Source organism: Nerophis ophidion, linkage group LG18 (genome assembly GCF_033978795.1).
Source record: "Nerophis ophidion isolate RoL-2023_Sa linkage group LG18, RoL_Noph_v1.0, whole genome shotgun sequence".
Classification (NCBI taxonomy): domain Eukaryota; kingdom Metazoa; phylum Chordata; class Actinopteri; order Syngnathiformes; family Syngnathidae; genus Nerophis; species Nerophis ophidion.
Genome location: NC_084628.1, coordinates 36,262,351 through 36,283,150, shown reverse-complemented (window position 1 = coordinate 36,283,150; position 20,800 = coordinate 36,262,351). Strand labels below are relative to the sequence as shown.

Genomic DNA, 20,800 nt, shown 5'->3' with positions numbered 1-20,800 from the left:
GTGAAATATAGGTGCATATATTTAATGTTTAAATGCAATAAAAAAAAAAAAACTAAAACAAACTAAAAAGTGCAGGTCCCCTTTAACGTGACTTTCCCAAAGTTAATTAAAGAAACGGAGAAGAAATAGTCCGTCGTTGAAGAGAACAAAACGGAGTTCTCATTTGCCACTTTTTCCCCTTAAAAGACCTCCGGGGTGAGACGGTGCGTGTCCAATTTCCAGAAGGTTGGCATGCCATTGCATTATAAGACATGTGTAGGCGTGTTCCGAAGCCCCCCCGACCCAATCTCGGCACATCCTCCAGACAGAGTCTGCACCTGGGGGCTTCAGGTGCTGGACTGGCCTCCCTCCCACAGAGGGAGAAGGTGAGTTCAACGTCTGACGGGTGACAGTCCAATCAGACACCTCCCGATCCAATCTTCAAACCGTCGAGTATTCTAGGAAACGGCTTCTTTTTAAGCATTAAATCTGTACATATTAGAAACGATGACTTCACAATCCTCTCTCTTTCCACTATGGAGTTGCTACATAAATTTACAATTTTTTTATTAGGACTTGTTCAGCAGTTTTCTGCCATTTTACTACAACCAGGCAGTCTCGGTCGTTGTTAAAATGCATGCAAAGCGGTCGCCGTCCACCTGGCTCCCAAGGACATAAACTTCCTATAGTTCTCCCTCCTGACATTATGAAAGCTGTGCTGTGTGGGAATAAACAAACGCTGCACCTGCTTCTACTTCTACTTTTATGCGGAAATACAATTGGCAGTATATCCGGAATGGTACAATTACGCTCGAAACGGATGCATTATCAAACACACGTTTAAATTGACATGCGTCAACTTCTAATGCTGGAGTTTTCATACCATAATTTCCGGACTATAAGGCATATAATCTGGTGCGCCTAATGCAGGGGTCGGGAACCTTTTTCTGGCTGAGAGAGCCAAGAAAGCCAAATATTTTAAAATGTATTTCTATAAGAGCCATATAATTTTTTTGTTTAACACTGAACACAACTACACAAGTGCATTTTTAAGTAAGACCAACATTTTTAGAGAATAATAAGTCTCTTATTCTTTTGAATAACATTGTTATTCTGATGCTAACTGTGGAGGGGACGTGGCCTGCGGGCCTGCAGCGAAGCAGGGTGTGCCAGGACCGGCCTTAAAATCAGCGACAGGTGCGTGGATGGCCTATCTGGGCCTCGCTCTGTTATAAGCAGCAGCCAGGAGGAGAGACGGGGTTGGAGCTGGAGCCAGAGCTCGAGCGAGAACGAAAGAGAAAAAGACAATTGCTGGAAAGCAACTGAGAGACTTATTGAAAAATAAAACAATATTGTAACCCTGAAACAGGCTCTCATGTCGGTGCTTGGTGGTCTGAAGAACCCCCAGGAGGGCAAGCCCCACACTAACCAATAATAAATAAATAACTTCTTACCATTAACGCAACTTCCTTGAACATAAAAAAGCATGAGAATGTTTTATATTGTTTTATTCATTACTTATCGTGTCAAGATTTATCCGAGAGCCAGATGCAGTCATCAAAAGAGCCACATCTGGCTCGCGAGCCATAGGTTCCCTACCCCTGGCCTAATGTAAGAAATGAGTTTGGTTGAGCTTACCCACCTCAAAGCTATTTTATTTGGTACACAACGTAATGATAAGTTTGACCAGTAGATGGCAGTCAAACATATGAGATAAGTGTAGGCTGCACTATGATGGCAATATAACTCAAGTAAACAACATTGAAAGTATAGAACACATATCTACATATATCTCTTATGTGTGACGTCCATCTACAGGTTTTTGATTGATTGCTTGAAACTTTTATTAGTAGATTGCATAGTACAGTGCATATTCCGTAATACCCGAATATGTTTTTCAACTTGTTTGAGTCGGGGGTCCACGTAAATCAATTCATGGTCACACTTGTTACACCATGTACCCAAAAAAAAAAAAGCTCCAAGATCGGTAAGCACAACCACAATGATTCCATACATTAGGCGTACCTGGTTATAATGCGGTCAAAAATCGATCAAAATGTTTTAGTACGACTTTGGTAAGCTATGAAGCCGCACCGCTTGGTGGATTGTACTGTGCTTCAGCATATAAGTATTATTATGGTGTGTGTATAAGGTAAAACATTATCATTTTTGTTTCGCAATATTATGCAAAAGCAACTTTTCATACCTTCTGGTGCCTGCTGATCCGTATTTGGGATCTCCATAAGTCCTGAAAAATTGCTCGCGTTCACCTTTGCAGTCCATGACGACACCGTTGTCGATTATTTTTCTCTATCTTATTGTAATGGGACATTTATCCTCCGCTGTTGCCATTTTAATATAAAGTAGTGTAAAGTTCTTATTTATATCTGTCAGTAAACTCGCCATGAAAGCTCTAAAACATACCGGTGTAGTGAGTTTACATTATTCACCCAAGGAACTTTAATCATTAGAGAGTTCCGGTCGGACGTTTTTTTCACGGGACACGGCTTGAAGATGATCTGTAAACCATCATCAATGCAACATTTTGACCAAAGAACTACCATTACATGTTATGTCGACCACAAGGAAGTATTTTACATTTAGAACATGTGTCTGCGTTTACTAACAAGACGTCATGGCGTAGCTGAAGTTGAGTTTCTTAAGGTGGAGATATTCTCACAAAGAAAATAACATTTTAGTTAAATGTAAGTTCTGACTTGGATCAAAGATCCTATCTACTGGCGAAAACATCAATTCAAATCTGTTGAAACATCTACAAAAACAACATGCTTCGACAAAGCTAGTAAAGAAAGACACCGACTCCGATGCCACTTCACCTCCACCTAAGGATTTTAACGGAGGCACTGCTGGCCAGGACAACATTGATAGAGCTGTTGTAGTGTATGTGCTAGAAGACATGCAGGCTATTTCTACAGTGGAGCCAACACCTTTCAGGCAGCTAATTAGCATGATACCGGCCTCAAACAGCAAATGTCAGGGAACATTTTTTCCACGTACCTGGACACAATGGACAGTGAATACATAAAAATGGAAAGTGAGTTAAAGAAAACACTCCAAACTCTGCCTCTGCTCATCATTCAGCACTGAAGGTGCACACACTCTGTCAATTTTCTTGTGTAATTCTATACTCTTTTTCTTCTAAAGTGTTTGATTATCACATCACTCTAAATGTATGGACTATAAAGTTCACAAACATAAAGAGGGATCCTAGTGGGCCAGGCCAATCTTTCCTGTTCTTTAAACTAAAAGTGGGGAAATGCGTAGAGTGTTCTGGGCTTCAGTAGAGTGTTGATCTCCTGAAGACATGATTTTATTTCACAATTAAAATAGTTTTGTCAATTTGTTACGCGTATCTCTTCTGTGTGACTGCCATCATATTGCAGTCTACAAATATTTTTTTATGTGTGACTGCCATTATATGGCAGTCGACACGTATCTCTTATGTGTGAATGCCATCATATTACAGTCGACGCGTATCTCTTCTGTGTGACTGCCATCATATTGCAGTCTACACATATTTTTTATGTGTGACTGCCATTATATTGCAGTCGACACGTATCTCTTATGTGTGAATGCCATCATATTACAGTCGACGCGTATCTATTATGTGTGACTGCCATCATATTTCAGTCTACGTGTATCTCTTATGTGTGACTGCCGTCATATTGCAGTATACACGTATCTCTTATGTGTGACTGCCGTCATATTGCAGTATACACGTATCTCTTGTGTGTGACTGCCATCACAATTGCAGTCTACGTATATCTCTTATGTGTGACTGCCATCATATTGCAGTCTACACGTATCTCTTATGTGTGACTGCCATCATATTGCAGTCTACATGGATCTCTTATGTGTGACTGCCATCATATTGCAGTTTACGCGTATCTCTTATGTGGAACTACCATCATATTGCAGTCTATGCATATCTCTTATGTGCGACTGCCATCATATTGCAGTCTACATGTATCTCTTATGTGTGACTGCCGTCATATTGCAGTCTACGCGTATCTCTTATGTGTGACTGCCATCCTATTGCAGTCTACACGTATCTCTTATGTGTGACTGCTGTCATTTTGCAGTCCATGCGTATCTTTGATGTGTGAATGCCATCATATTGCAGTCTACGCGTATCTCTTGTGTGACTGCCATCATATTGCAGTCTACGCGTATCTCTTATGTGTGACTGCCGTCATATTGCAGTCTACGCGTATCTCTTATGTGTGACTGCCATCATATTGCAGTCTACGCGTATCTCTTATGTGTGACTGCCATCATATTGCAGTCCACGCGTATCTCTTATGTGTGACTGCCATCATATTGCAGTCTACATGGATCTCTTATGTGTGACTGCCATCATATTGCAGTTTACGCGTATCTCTTATGTGGAACTACCATCATATTGCAGTCTATGCATATCTCTTATGTGCGACTGCCATCATATTGCAGTCTACATGTATCTCTTATGTGTGACTGCCGTCATATTGCAGTCTACGCGTATCTCTTATGTGTGACTGCCATCCTATTGCAGTCTACACGTATCTCTTATGTGTGACTGCTGTCATTTTGCAGTCCATGCGTATCTTTGATGTGTGAATGCCATCATATTGCAGTCTACGCGTATCTCTTATGTGTGACTGCCATCATATTGCAGTCTACGCGTATCTCTCGTGTGACTGCCGTCATATTGCAGTCTACGCGTATCTCTTATGTGTGACTGCCGTCATATTGCAGTCTACGCGTATCTCTTATGTGCGACTGCCTTCATATTGCAGTCTATGCGTATCTTTTATGTGTGACTGCCATCATATTGCAGTTTACGCGTATCTCTTATGTGGAACTACCATCATATTGCAGTCTACATGTATCTCTTATGTGTGACTGCCGTCATATTGCAGTCTACGCGTATCTCTTATGTGTGACTGCCATCCTATTGCAGTCTACATGTATCTCTTATGTGTGACTGCTGTCATTTTGCAGTCCATGCGTATCTTTGATGTGTGACTGCCATCATATTGCAGTTTACGCGTATCTCTTATGTGGAACTACCATCATATTGCAGTCTATGCATATCTCTTATGTGCGACTGCCATCATATTGCAGTCTACACGTATCTCTTATGTGTGACTGCCGTCATATTGCAGTCTACGCGTATCTCTTATGTGTGACTGCCATCATATTGCAGTTTACGCGTATCTCTTATGTGGAACTACCATCATATTGCAGTCTACACGTATATCTTATGTGCGACTGCCATCATATTGCAGTCTACACGTATCTCTTATGTGTGACTGCCGTCATATTGCAGTCTACGCGTATCTTTTATGTGTGACTGCCATCCTATTGCAGTCTACACGTATCTCTTATGTGTGACTGCTGTCATTTTGCAGTCCATGCGTATCTTTGATGTGTGACTGCCATCATATTGCAGTTTACGCGTATCTCTTATGTGTAACTACCACATTATTGCAGTCTACGCGTATCTCTTATGTGTGACTGCCGTCATATTGCAGACTAGATGCATCTCTTATGTGTGACTGCCATCACATTGCAGTCTACGCATATCTCTTATGTGTGACTGCCGTCATATTGCAGTCTACGCGTATCTCTTATGTGTGACTGCCATCCTATTGCAGTCTACACGTATCTCTTATGTGTGACTGCTGTCATTTTGCAGTCCATGCGTATCTTTGATGTGTGACTGCCATCATATTGCAGTTTACGCGTATCTCTTATGTGTAACTACCACATTATTGCAGTCCACGCGTATTTCTTATGTGCGACTGCCATCATATTGCAGTCTACACGTATCTTTTATGTGTGACTGCCGTCATATTGCAGACTAGATGCATCTCTTATGTGTGACTGCCATCACATTGCAGTCTACGCATATCTCTTATGTGTGACTGCCGTCATATTGCAGTCTACGCGTATCTCTTATGTGTGACTGCCATCCTATTGCAGTCTCCACGTATCTCTTATGTGACTGCTATCATTTTGCAGTCCATGTGTATCTTTGATGTGTGACTTCCAGCATATTGCAGTTTACGCGTATCTCTTATGTGTAACTACCATATTATTGCAGTCTATGCATATCTCTTATGTGCGACTGCCATTATATTGCAGTCTACACATATCTCTTATGTGCGACTGCCTTCATATTGCAGTCTATGCGCATCTCTAATGTGTGACTACCCTCATATTGCAGTCTATGCGTATCTTTTATGTGTGACTGCCATCATATTGCAGTTTACGCATATCTCTTCTGTGTAACTACCATCATATTGCAGTCTATGCATATCTCTTGTGTGCGACTGCCATCATATTGCAGTCTACATGTATCTTTTATGTGTGACTGCCGTCATATTGCAGTCTACATGCATCTCTTATGTGTGATTGCCATCATATTACAGTCCACGCGCATCTCTTTTTTGTGACTGCCATCACATTGCAGCCTACGCGTATCTCTTATGTTTGACTGCCATCATATTGAAGTCTACGCGTATCTCTTACGTGTGACTGCCATCCTATTGCAGTCTACACGTATCTTTTATGTGTGACTGCTGTCATATTGCAGTCTACATGCATCTCTTATGTGTGACTGCCATCATATTGCAGCCTACACGTTTCTCTTATCATTTCACCATGTACCAAACCAAATAGCTTTGAGGTCGGTAAGCACAACCTAAAATGATTCCGTCCATCAGGCACACCTGGTTATAAGGCGCATTGTCGAGTTTTGACAAAATTAGATTATTTTAGGTGCGCCTCTGAAAAATACGCCAGTCATGTTGCAGAGACTTGTTTTTTTTAAGGTCAGTGTACATCGAGGGCATCAAAGCTCTGCAGATTCACAATTAGATTGGACTCTGCTATTTTTTTTTTTTTTTTAAGGCCATTTTACACAACCGTTCGAGACCCGGGAACATTGCTCTGATCCGTCTTTCTGTCAAACAGCCCAAGGATGCACAGGTGGAAGAGAACAAAAAGTCGATGGCACCAAACACTTTGTGTTTTCAACAGTCTTTGTTATGACTCGGCCGGGTTTTGAACTCACAACCTACCGATCTTAGGGCGGGGACTCTAAGACGGGCATGTCTGGATGACTCTCCTCCATATTTCCAGTGGTTAACTCCGAGTTACGGAACTGAAGCTGGCTGTGGGGCTGTCACTTCCTGTGTGGGGCGCGGTCTTTCCGCCGTCACTTCCTCTCCAAACGCAGTTTGTAAACAATCAACGAGTCCATACAAAGCTAAGAGCCGGAGTTTCAAGAAATGGACGGCGCACTTACCCATGTAAAAAATTATCCAGGGACGGGCACCTTAAAGGCCTACTGAAAGCCACTACTACCGACCACGCAGTCTGATAGTTTATATATAAATAAGGAAATATTAACATTGCAACACATGCCAATACGACCGGTTTAGTTGACTAAATTGCGATTTTAAATTACCCGCGGAGTTTCTTGTTAAAAACGTTGCGAAATGATGACCCGTATGATGACGCGTGCGCATGATGTCTCGGGTTGGAGGGGAAATTTTAACCCAGCACCACACACGGCTAAAAGTCGTCTCTTTTCATCGCATAATTACACAGTAATTTGGACGTCTGTGTTGCTGAATCTTTTGCAATTTGTTCAATTGAAAATGGAGACGTCAAAGAAGAATGCTGTTGGTGGAAAGCGGTGGATTGCAGCTGCCTTTAGCAACCGAAACACAGCCTGTGTTTCTTTGTTTGTTCTGAAGCTTTAACACAGAGCGGTCAAGCGAACATGTTTCTCTACGTCAACCAGCAAGTTTTTGAATGGGAAAATTGTGATATTGAATCGGCTCTTACCGGAGACTCCAGTGGATTATGGGACTTCCTGCTGGAGCTCAAAAAGGCAGCAGTCCTTTTGGCTCCTCGACTTCTCTGAGAGACACTGGCGTTCGCCGCAGCCATCCAACTTTCAGGTATGACTTTACAATCTCATTAAAAGACTATTAAAACAATAAGCAGTTAAGGGATATTCCAGAATTATCCAAGTAAATGTGTCTAATTACATCTGAAACGGTCCCACTGCCGCCGCCTGGAGCCGTCGCTTTTCCATCCATCCATTTCCTACCGCTTATTCCCTTTTGGGGTTGCGGGGGGCGCTGGCGCCTATCTCAGCTACAATCGGGCGCAAGGCGGCGTACACTCTGGACAAGTCGCCACCTCATCGCAGGGCCAACACAGATAGACAGACAACATTCACACTCACATTCACACACTAGGGCCAATTTAGTGTTGCCAATCAACCTATCCCCAGGTGCATGTCTTTGGAAGTGGGAGGAAGCCGGAGTACCCGGAGGGAACCCACGCATTCACGGGGAGAACATGCAAACTCCACCGTGAAGCCTGCCGTCGCTTTTCATTTATTTTTATTTTTTTGTGCTTCACTCTAACTTTCCTCATCCACAAATCTTTCATCCTCGCTCAAATTAACGGGGAAATTGTCGCTTTCTTGGTCCGAATAGCTCTCGCTGCTGGAGGCTCACATTAGAAACAATGTGAGGATGTGAGGAGCCCTACAACCCGTTACGTCACGCGCACATTGTCTGCTACTTCCGGTACAGGCAAGGCTTTTTTATTAGCAACCAAAAGTTGCTAACTTTATCGTGGATGTTCTCTACTAAATCCTTTCAGCAAAAATATGGCAATATCGCGAAATGATCAAGTATGACACATAGAATGGATCTGCTATCCCCGTTTAAATAAGAAAATCTCATTTCAGGACGCCTTTAATTGCTGGTGTAGTGTGGCGGAAACGGGGCTTAGGTATAAATAATTATTTGTTCAAGGGGTTATCTGGCTTAGTGTAGACGTAGCCTCACTCACTCACTCACTGGGGTACTGTCCATGTGAAAGGACAGTACCCCAGCATCCTGTTTTGGGGTACTGTCCTTTTTCATGGACAGTACCCCAAAATAGGATGCTCTGAACATGCCTGTTTAGATCAGGGGTGCCCATTACGTCGATCGCGAGCTACCAGTCGACCGCGGGGGGTGTGTCAGTCGATCTCCAGCCAGGCTTTTAAAAAAAATAGACCTAAAAATTAGTGATCATCAATCTTCACCAAGACGTCACTTAAATGACATTCACGGTACCGGAGGGTCTTGTGAGATGACGCTGGCTGCTGCAAGATCATTATTATTAAAAAATGACCGAGAGGAAGGCGAGAGACACTTTTTATTTCAACAGACTCTCGCGCCGTACCTTCCGTCAAAACTCTAAAGGCCGACTGCACATTTCCTATCTTCACAATAAAAGCCCTGCTTCATGCTGCCTGCGCTAACTAAATACAGAGTCTCGGAAAACTGGCGTGCACAAGCGATCCCTCAGAAAGCTGGCGTGCACATCACTTGTGCACGCCAGCTTTCCGAGACTCTTATTTTGTTAGCACAGGCAGCATGAAGCAGGGCTTTTATTGTGAAGATAGGAAATGTGCAGTCGGCCTTTAGAGTTTTGACGGAAGGGATGGCGCGAACGTCTGTTGAAATAAAAAGTGTTTCTCGCCTTCCTCTCTGTCATTTTTTCATAATAATGAACTGGCAGCAGCCAGCGTCATCTCACAAGACCCTCGGGTGCCGTGAATGTCAATCAAGCAAGCTACGGAATTTGCCGCCAATGTTTTTCTTGTAAAGTGTATGGAAGCTGGATGAATTAGATGCCAAAAACCAACCACTCTCTTGTGGTATTGTACAGAAAGGACAACTTTTTTTCTCCTCCATTTGAAAATGTGGGCGTTATCATCATTACTGTCTAATTCCAATCAATGCAAGTCATCAGAATCAGGTAATACACCAACTTATATTCTTGTCTTTGTGAAAGAAAAACATCTATATGTGTTACACATGCTTGTATTATCATTAAACACATTTAACTTGCTTACAAAAATGTCTCTTTTATAAATAAATAAATATAAATGATATATATAAATGAGGTAGATCCCCTCGAGTTGGTCAATTGAAAAGTAGCTCGCCTGCAGAAAAAGTGTGGGCACCCCTGGTTTAGATGATTTTGACATGGACTGTATTATTTTATCCTTCGGGTATATTGATGAATGCATGTCACAGAAACGTTAGTTTTAATCCGTGAAAACATTGAGTAACATGGCTACTTTTAAATGGTAAATGGGTCATACTTGTATAGTGATTTTCTACCTTCAAGGTACTCAAAGCGCTTTGAGACTACTTCCACATTCACCCATTCAAACACACTGAAGCAGGAGCTGCCATGCAAGACCCTAACCACGACCCATCAGGAGCAAGGTTGAAGTGTCGTGCTCAAGGACACAACGGATGTTCTAAGGCAGGTAGAATGTGGGGGTTGAACCTGGAACCCTCAGGTTGCTGGCACGGACACTCCCCCAACCGCGCCACACCGTTCCCCATTGTCCACTGATACTGTACAGATACTGTACTCATAGTAGGCTTCTGGTCACAGGTGTGTCCAATCAACACAGTATAAGTGATTTCAATTAATCACTCAAACAGATTTGTAGTATTAACCATTGTGTAATGTTCCTATTGTTGTTACTCAGCCAGGAGGAGGACAGAGCGTAGCTACACAGAACATCAGAGGGTCGAATGTGCGAGTAAATGAGAGCAGACAGTGTTGACTATCAATGTTGCAACCTTGTGTGCAGAAACACAGAAGAAGAATCCCTGTGGGATGCAGAAACCGGCAGAGAAATTTTCCGCGCAACATGAACAGATGTTTATTGGGATAAGGTAAACATCTGTTCTGTATTTTAGCATCAAATTGTTTGATTGTGAGGCATTAAAAGCTACAAAATGCAACGGGTCCATCAGACCCACAAACCCCAGCTGAGTAACAACAATATGAACGTTGCACGGAAAATTCCTCTGACAGTTTCTGCATCCCACAGGGATTCTTCTTTTGTGTTTCTGCACCTGCGGTTCCCAGACAAGGTTGCAACATTGTTTGTCAACACTGTCTGCTCTCATTTTCTCGCACATTTCACCCTCTGATGTTCTGTGTACCTACACTCTGTCCTCCTCCTGACTAGGCCTGCTGTGTGTGTGTGTGTGTGTGTGTATGTCTGTGTGTGTGTTACACAGAACATCAATTTCCACACTTCTATTAACCCCAGGTCCAGTGGACCCGGACATCTTATATGTAATAGAAATGTTTAGAGGGGGTGTATGGTGTGTGGTCATTAAATATGTAGTCTGATCTATGTTCACAGGGATTCTTCTTTTGTGTTTCTGCACCTGCGGTTCCCAGACAAGGTTGCACCATTGTCAACACTGTCTGCTCTCATTTTCTCGCACGTTTCACCCTCTGATGTTCTGTGTACCTACACTCTGTCCTCCTCCTGACTAGGCCTGCTGTGTGTGTGTGTGGTACGCAGAACATCAATTTCCACACTTCTATTAGCCCCGGGTCCAGTGGACCCGGACATCTTATATGTAATAGAAATATATAGGGCGGTTGAATGGTGTTTGGTCATTAAATATGTACTCTGATATATGTTCACAAGGATTCTTATTTTGTGTTTCTGCACCTGCGGTTCCCATACAAGGTTGCAACATTGTTAACACTAACACTGTCTGCTCTCATTTTGTCGCCGAATTGATCCTCTGATGTTTTGTGTACCTACATTCTGTCCTCCTCCTGTCTAGGCCTGCTGTGTGTGTGTGTGTGTGTGTGTGCGTGCGTGCGTGCGTGTGTGTGTGTGTGTGTTACACAGAACATCAATTTCCACACTTCTATTAACCCCAGGTCCAGGGGACCCGGACATCTTATATGTAATAGAAATGTTTGGGGGGGGGGGGGGTGTATGGTGTGTGGTCATTAAATATGTAGTCTGATCTATGTTCACAGGGATTCTTCTTTTGTGTTTCTGCACCTGCTGTTCCCAGATAAGTTTGCAACATTGTTTGTCAACACTGTCTGCTCTCATTTTCTCGCACATTTCACCCTCTGATGTTCTGTGTACCTACACTCTGTTCTCCTCCTGTCTAAGCCTGCTGTGTGTGTGTGTGTGGTATGCAGAACATCAATTTCCACACTTCTATTAGCCCCGCGTCCAATGGACCCGGACATCTTATATGTGTAGGGGGGTGTAAGGTGTGTGGTCATTATATATGTATTCTGATATCTGTTCTTTACAGAAAATGAGCCAAAGTCAGTGAGTCTCAGTTTGAAAAAATAATTAATTGTATCATTTTTCTTTTAATAAAAAATTAAAACGGATCCCACAGACCCAAACACCCCACGAGGTAGTATATGTATAGCAATTGCATTAAGATTTGTGGTTACAGACTCACTTATTGGCCCGGTCCGCTTCCGGGCGCTGCTTTATTGTAATCCACAAACTCCACTTTGCTGCAGCAATCTGTTTCTTGCTGCTGTTAAAAAAAAAAAAAAAGTGTCTCCTTTCAAGTGCCACCAGACTGTTGTATAACAAAATATAAACACCGAGAGCGCAGCAAGGGAACAGACTAAGAGCAGTTCCCAAAACAAGGCAGGAGGACTAAATCATTACTTTCTTTAAGACTGTACTCTGTAGTCGTCGTTGCTTTTACTTGGAGTCGGCGGGCTAGGAATCCAGCTGTCAATCATTTTAAACTACACAATACCCATCCCGTTTAATGTAGTCATGTCTATGTCTTGTCTTTTTTATATCCTTCAGGGTTCAAAGAGTTCTGGTGCTGTCTGCCACAGGGAGTGGTTTGTAGAAGTCAGGCGAGTTTCTATTTCATTTTTCAATGTTGATACAGTTTATAACATAGAGCTCAAATAAAGCCCTCATTCTCCTCCTCTGAAGGCTGAAGTCAGGTAACTTGCGTTGGCGACGCCGTCTCGGCCCCTCTCCTTTTTCGTAAACCAAAAATCATAAGGAGAACACAGACATGTGATTGGTCAGTTTTGGCAGAGGACGTTCCCTGACCACAGGAGAGCAGACGTTGTGTTTGAAATGCACAAATTATTATATGGAATAAAGCAACAGCTATCAGGGTAAGTTTATGTACGTTATCACAAAAGTTTCCCTTTTCGGAAACGTCCGGTGACCAGACAGAGGCTGTCTTTGTTGTAACACGCCAAAGGCTTGGGAAAATTCCATTGATGGGAGGAGACGGGAGGGGTTTGTCTATTGTGATCCAAGACGAGCCCAAGCCCGAGGCATCTTTTCCTTTTGTGTTAATGTGACCGAAAACAATGGCTGTTTCAATCATTCAATCAACCAATGTTTATTTATATAGCTCTAAATCACAAGTGTCTCAAAGGGCTGCACAAGCCACAACGACAGAGCCCACATAAGGGCAATAAATATGCATACCCCACATTCTTTTAGAAACAGCTGTATTTAAGTCCAAATGAAAGATGTGGCGTAAAATTCTCTATCCAGAGCGTGGGTGCCACTGTAAGAGGTCACAGGTCGAAACGTTTCTCCTCAATTGAGCCAAATTGAATGCTGTCTCTGTTTAATTCCTTGCTTCTTGTCTATGCGATAGATGTCATTGATGTTTAAACCTGACAACAGCCATTGAACAGAAGCTGCAGTACATACAAAATAGTGCTGCTAGGATCCTGATGAGAGTGCTTAGGGAGCCTCCTCCCCTCACCCCTCACACACACACAACACAGGGGTTGACGACTGCAGCATGAGAGGTTTACTGGCGACGCTTGATGACTTCATCAAACCACTGCGAGCAGAGCATAACAACAACAAGAGTGTGTTGTTGCCGGTGCTGGAGCCGTAGCTAATAAACGAGCTCGCTTGGTGACTGACTAACAACACCATGTCTATGGTTTGGGATTATTTTAAAGTGTGTCTGACGGATACAAAACTGGCAATTTGCAATGACTGCAAAAAGTCGGTTATGCGAGGAGGAACCAAGACGTCTTCCTTTAATACGAGCAATTTGATCTCCCACCTTTTCAAGAATCTTAAGAAGTGCTCTCTGCCTGTGTGTGTGTGTGTTTTTTTTCTTTAAACAAAATTAATAAATTCCTGTTAGGGATGTAAAAAAACTAAACAAAACATAAAAACAGCGGTACAAAAACTCCACGTTTTCTTGTAATACTGGGTTGTTTGAGCCTGCGCTTCCGCCAGAGAGAGAGAAGGCGAGTGAGTGAGAGAGAGAGGAGAGAGAGCCAACTGCGCCCCTGACTGAGGAGACGTGACAGTGGAGCAACTTGAACCTGTGACTTATGGTCTAGTCACCGTCCACTTATTCAGCATCTAATTTGGGTAATATTTCAGAAAAACGCTGTATTATTCTATCATTCAATGTGTCAGCTTTTGTTTTTGCCGGACGTCGGAGCATGGTACATCAATTCTCCACAGAGCAGAGCGGATCGTGCGGCACAGGAAGTAGTGTACAAAATACAAAATACAAAATAAAACACCGGGTTGATTTTCAAAATAAAATGCACTGTGTTTACTCCGGATCACATTTCTCTCACAGTAGAGTTGTATTGTGTTTCAGTTGTTTAGTCCGAGCATTAAGTGAGAAAGACCATAAGTTCCAACTTGATGTTGTTTTCATCAAGTTTTTTGCCATTTGGGTATTTATTTTTGTATTTTTTTTTCGACGTTCATGTTGCACTGTTCAATGTTCAATACTAAAGTGCTTATCTTTAACAATAAATAGCCTAATAATAAAGCAGTGTTTTGTTACTTTTCATGTCTTCCAAGCCTATGATAATGTGAATTAACTCATTGTGACAATAATTTGTTCACACAAAAGAAATGGCAATCACTTTTACCTTCAAAGGACACACAGCTAAGTAGTTAGCTTACTATTGGCAAATTTAATTTTACATTAATTTCCATATTGTGTAAAGGACCAAATAAAAAAAACCCTGCCCATTTCTGACTTTGAACCCCTGCCACACAGTTGTCCCTTAAAGACTCCGCCCAAAAAGACAAGCGGTAGAAAATGGATGGATGGATAGATCCATCCATCCATTTTCCTACCGCTTGTCCCTTTTGGGGTCGTGGGGGTTGCTGGAGCCCATCTCAGCTGCTTTCAGGCGGAAGGCGAGAACACACTGGACAAGTCGCCACCTCATCGAAGGGGCAACCCAGATAGAGAGACAACATTCACACCCTAGGGCAAATTTAGTGTTGCCAATCAACCTATCCCCAGGTGCATGTCTTTGGAAGTGGAAGGAAGCGGGAGTACCCGGAGGGAACCCACGCAGTCACGGGGAGAACATGCAAACTCCACACAGAAAGATCCCGAGCCCGGGATTGAACCCAGGACTACGTATATGTGAGGCATATGCACTAACCCATCTACCGCCGTGCTGACCAAGTCGGGGTCCCCGTTAATCAATTCATGGTAAAGTTTAATGCATCACAACAAAATTAGGCTTAATAATGTGTTGATTCCACCACAGTATATACAAACCATGTTTCCATATGAGTTGGGAAATTGTGTTAGATGTAAATATAAACACAATACAAAGATTTTTGCAAATAATTTTCAACCCATATTCAATTAAATGCACTACCAAGATCATTAATCATTAACTTTAGAATTTGATGCCAGCAACCCGTGACACAGAAGTTGGGAAAGGTGGCCATAAATACTGATAAAGTTGAGGAATGCTCATCAAACACTTATTTGGAACATCCCACAGGTGTGCAGGCTAATTGGGAACAGGTGGGTGCCATGATTGGGTATAAAAACAGCTTCCCAAAAAATGCTCAGTCTTTCACAAGAAAGGATGGGGCGAGGTACACCCCTTTGTCCACAACTGCGTGAGCAAACAGTCAAACAGTTTAAGAATAACGTTTCTCAAAGTGCAATTGCAAGAAATTTAGGGATTTCAACATCTACGGTCCATAATATCATCAAAAGGTTCAGAGAATCTGGAGAAATCACTCCACGTATGGCCGGAAAAGCAACAATAAATGACTGTGACCTTCGGTCCCTCAGACGGCACTGTGTCAAAAACCGACATCAATCTTTCAAGGATATCACCACATGGGCTCACGAACACTTCAGAAAACCACTGTCACTAAATACAGTTTGTCGCTACATCTGTAAGTGCAAGTTAAAGCTGTATTATACAAAGCGAAAGCCATTTATCAACAACATCCAGAAACGCCGCCAGCTTCTCCAGGCCCGAGATCATCAAAGATGGACTGATGCAAAGTGGAAAAGTGTTTTGTCGTCTGACGAGTCCACATTCCAAATTTTTGGGGGAAATATTCGACATCGTGTCATCCGGACCAAAGGGGATGTGAAACCATCCAGACTGATATCGATGCAAAGTTCAAAAGCCAGCATCTATGGTGGTGCATTAGTACCCAAGGCATGGGTAACTTACACATCTGTGAAGGGACCATTAATGTTGAAAGGTACATAAAGGTTTTGGAACAACATATGTTGTCATCTAGTTCATGGACGCCCCTGCTTATTTCAGCAAGACAATGCCAAGCCACATTCGGCGTGTGTTACAACAGTGTGGCTTCGTAAGAAAAGAGTGTGGGTACTTTCCTGGGGCGCCTGTCTCCCATCGAAAATGTGTGGCGCATCATGAAGCGTAAAATACGACAGCGGAAACCCCGGACTGTTGAACGACTGAAGCTCTACAAAAAACAAGAACGGGAAAGAATTCCACTTTCAAAGCTTCAACAATTAGTTTCCTCAGTTCCCAAACGTTTATTGAGTGTTGGTAAAAGAAAAAGGTGATGTAACACAGTGGTGAACATGCCCTTTCCCAACTACTTCGGCATTTGTTGCAGCCATTAAATTCAAAGTTAATTATTATTTGCAAAAAAAAAAAAATAAAGTTTATGAGTTTGAACATCAAATATCTTGTCTTTGTCGTGCATTCAACTGAAAAGGATTTGTATATCGGTATTGGTTGATATCGGAATCGGTAATTAAGAGTTGGACAATATCGGAATATCGACAAAAAAGCCATTATCGGACATCTCTACTATATTTTCAGAGGGAAGCCAAGCGACCTGGCGAAATAATATATTCTAGCCTTGAGGTAGAAGTAGGAAGACAAATGGCTATGAAACAAAGACCAGTAGACCCGAAAAAGCTACAGATCTGTGGAACAGAAGCTTAAGCGGCCCGATACATATTTAAAATAACCCTTAGGTTACAAAGTCCATCCATCCGTTCAATTATTAGTCCATCCATCAACCCATCCATTCATAATCCATCACAGTACTAAAACCATAGACTGCCCGGAAAGTAAAATTGTACAACGTAACTCAGACCTCCTCCAACGCCACAGGGACCTAAACCCAGCCTTGTAGCGTCAATCAATTATGGATCGGAGTAAAAAAGCATGTCACCTTTCTTTGTGCAAGTATCGACACGTGTAAAAGCAGTTCCGAACACACCCACCCAGGAAAGGTAAGGCCGGAATGATGTAGGAGATCTATTCCACTAACGTTAGCAGCTTTTATCTTAGTCCTCTCCAGGCAGACATTGAACAGTTTCACTACCTGGATTACACCGGAGTCAGTAGTAAAGCAGCCTCAGCTGTCTCACACTTTTAGTTTTTTAAAAGCTTCTCAAAGTCACCATGACTCAGCAGAGGACGGACAGAGCCGCTTGCTCAGGGAACGGAAACGCATCAGGTCAAACTCAGTCTCAGCACATACCGGAAACTCAATGCCATCCGGTTGTTTCCTCCTGATAGCGAGGCCTTGTCAGCATGTCCATCAAAGGGGAGCGATGATGGTTCCAGTCCACATGAAACATGCTTTCTTGGGGTCTAGACTACATGTTTTTGCGTATACTTCACCTTTTGATCATGTCTCAAGAACAGAGATTACCGTATTTTCCAGACCATAGGGCACACTGCCGATTAATGGTCTGTTTTTGATCTGTTTTCATATATCTCACCATTATGTTGGATCCACTATGGACTGGACTCCCACACTATTATGTTAGATCCACTATGGACTGGACTCTCACACTATTATGTTAGATCCACTATGGAATAGACTCTCACAATATTATGTTAGATCCACTATGGACTAGACTTCCACAATATTTTGCTAGATCCATTATGGACTGGACCCTCACACTATTATGTTAGATCCACCATGGACTGGACTTTCACAATATTTTGCCAGATCCACTATTGACTGGACTCTCACACTATTTTTCCAGATCCACTATGGACTGGACTCTAACATTATTATGTTAGATTCCCCAATATGGACTGGACTCTCTCTATTATGTTAGATCCACTATGGACTGGACTCTCACTATTATGTTAGATCCACTATGGACTGGACTCTCACACTATTATGTTAGATCCACTATGGACTGGACTTTCACAATATTTTGCTAGATCCACTATGGACTGGACTCTCACACTATTATTTTAGATCCACTATGGACTGGACTCTCACACTATTATGTTCGATCCACTATGGACTAAATTCTCACACTATTTTTCCAGATCCACTATGGACTGGACTCTAACATTATTATGTTAGATTCCCCAATATGGACTGGACTCTCTCTATTATGTTAGATCCACTATGGACTGGACTCTCACTATTATGTTAGATCCACTATGGACTGGACTCTCACACTATTATGTTAGATCCACCATGGACTGGACTTTCACAATATTTTGCCAGATCCACTATTGACTGGACTCTCACACTATTTTTCCAGATCCACTATGGACTGGACTCTAACATTATTATGTTAGATTCCCCAATATGGACTGGACTCTCTCAATTATGTTAGATCCACTATGGACTGGACTCTCACTATTATGTTAGATCCACTATGGACTGGACTCTCACACTATTATGTTAGATCCACTATGGACTGGACTTTCACAATATTTTGTTGGATCCACTATGGAGTGCACTCTCACTATTATGTTAGATCCACTATGGACTGGACTCTCACTATTATGTTAGATCCACTATGGACTGCACTCTCTCTATGCATGCAAAGCGACAGACAATGATCAACAACACCCAGAAACGCCACCGTCTTCTCTAGGCCCAAGCTCACCTCAAATGGACTGGGGTGTGTCCAAACCTTTGACCTGCACTGTAGTTTTGGCGAACATTTGTAAAAAAAAAAACTGAGTTGCTACAATCTTTAATTCTGCGTCACACTCAATAACCAGTTTTGGTGACAGAACATAGCTCTTTACATTAAATGTGACTAAATGGTTTCAATTAAAGCTGCCAATGGGATCACCAGGATTGAGCGATCACTTTTATTTACAACCTTAGCCACTGGAGCTCAAGAAAAGATTAATAGTATGTAGGAGTGTGTCCAAGCTAGTCAATACGCACCAATCCAATACAGCTGCAGGGCAAGGTCATCAGGGTCAGGCCCGGACCTAAGCTGCTATTGGACATTTAAGACGTGTCGGGGTTATTTTGGGGTGATTCAGCTGAACCTGCGCATGCTTTTTTAATTACATTTCATCCAATCATTAAAACACGGGTCTACTTAAAGGTGTCGGAAGCTATTTTGCTGACTTCAGGGTCAGGTTTTGGGAACACACCGCTTTTTATGTGATTGAAATCCTTATCTGTAGGTCAACCACTCGGCGACTGAGGATTTTGTTTATCGCAAGTCTTTTCATTAGTAAAGAAAGCTAGGAATTAATTAGTTTTTTTTTATTGCTCCATGGATAGCCATGAAAATCTGAAAAAAAGTAATTACCTATTAAGAGCAGCGTTGGTAATACAACGCGGTAAACTTACAGTATTTGACAAGCCAATTGAGATACGTCAGTTGCGTAGACCTTGGCTACTAAAGACTCACTATTGTTTAGAATTACAGGTCTCGACAAACGTTGTAAATATACACCGTGTCCTGGGCATGTCGTTAAAGTGGAGGCTCCTCTATGGGGTCTTGGGGCACTAGGAATTTAACCCCTTCACTAATCTTACCCCAGGTGGGCCCTGGCAAAGGCCTAGTACCTGACTTTCCCCTAGCCAGGGATACGGTGAAGACCTCAACGGCAAAGCGGGCGGAAGACGATGGATTTAAGAACTACCACGATGGCTGCAAAGGCAAAGAAGGCTGCAGCAGAAAAGGCTCCCCAGTCGTCTTGGAATCGACTGGGACCCTGTCCCGGATCCTGTCAAGGATCACGTAGTGACTGTCTGTGCACCAGTCTCCCTGTCATGTTCTGTGGTCATGTTTTGTTTAGTTATGTTCCGTTTGTTTAAGACTCCATTAGCTCCTGTACGATCCACAATGGACTGGATTCTCACACTACATTAGATCCACGATGGACTGGACTCTCTTTCACAATTATGTTATATCCACTATGAACTCGAATCGCACTATTATGTTAGATCCACAATGGACTGGACTCTCACTATTATGTTAGATCCACTATGGACTGGACTTTAACAGTATGTTAGATCCACTATGGACTGGACTCTCTTTCACAATTATGTTATATCCACTATGGACTAGAATCTCACTATTATGTTAGATCCACTATGGACTGGACTGTCACAAATACTATGTTACATCCACTATAAACTGGACTCCTACTATTATGTTAAATCCACTATGGACTGGACTGTCACACTATTATGCTAGATCCACTATGGACTGGGCTCTCACTATTATGTTAGATCCACTATGGACTGGACTCTCACTATATTATGTTAGATCCACTATGGACTGGACTGTCACACTATTATGTTAGATCCACTATGGACCGGACTCTCACCATTATAGTAGATCCACTATGGACTGGACTATCACAAATTTTATGGTAGATCCACTATGGACTGGACTCTCACTATTATGTTAGATCCACTATG

General features: G+C 42.4%; 1 protein-coding gene across 1 annotated transcript in view; it reads right to left on the bottom strand.

Moving 5' to 3' along the window:
- Positions 1 to 12,397, bottom strand: part of lrfn1 (leucine rich repeat and fibronectin type III domain containing 1) — a 158,886-nt gene extending 146,489 nt beyond the window's left edge. The window contains exon 1 of the mRNA XM_061878073.1: positions 12,318 to 12,397. The gene's annotated coding sequence lies outside the window, so the exon portion shown is untranslated. The remainder of the gene's footprint in view (positions 1 to 12,317) is intronic.
- Positions 12,398 to 20,800: the final 8,403 nt, after the last annotated feature.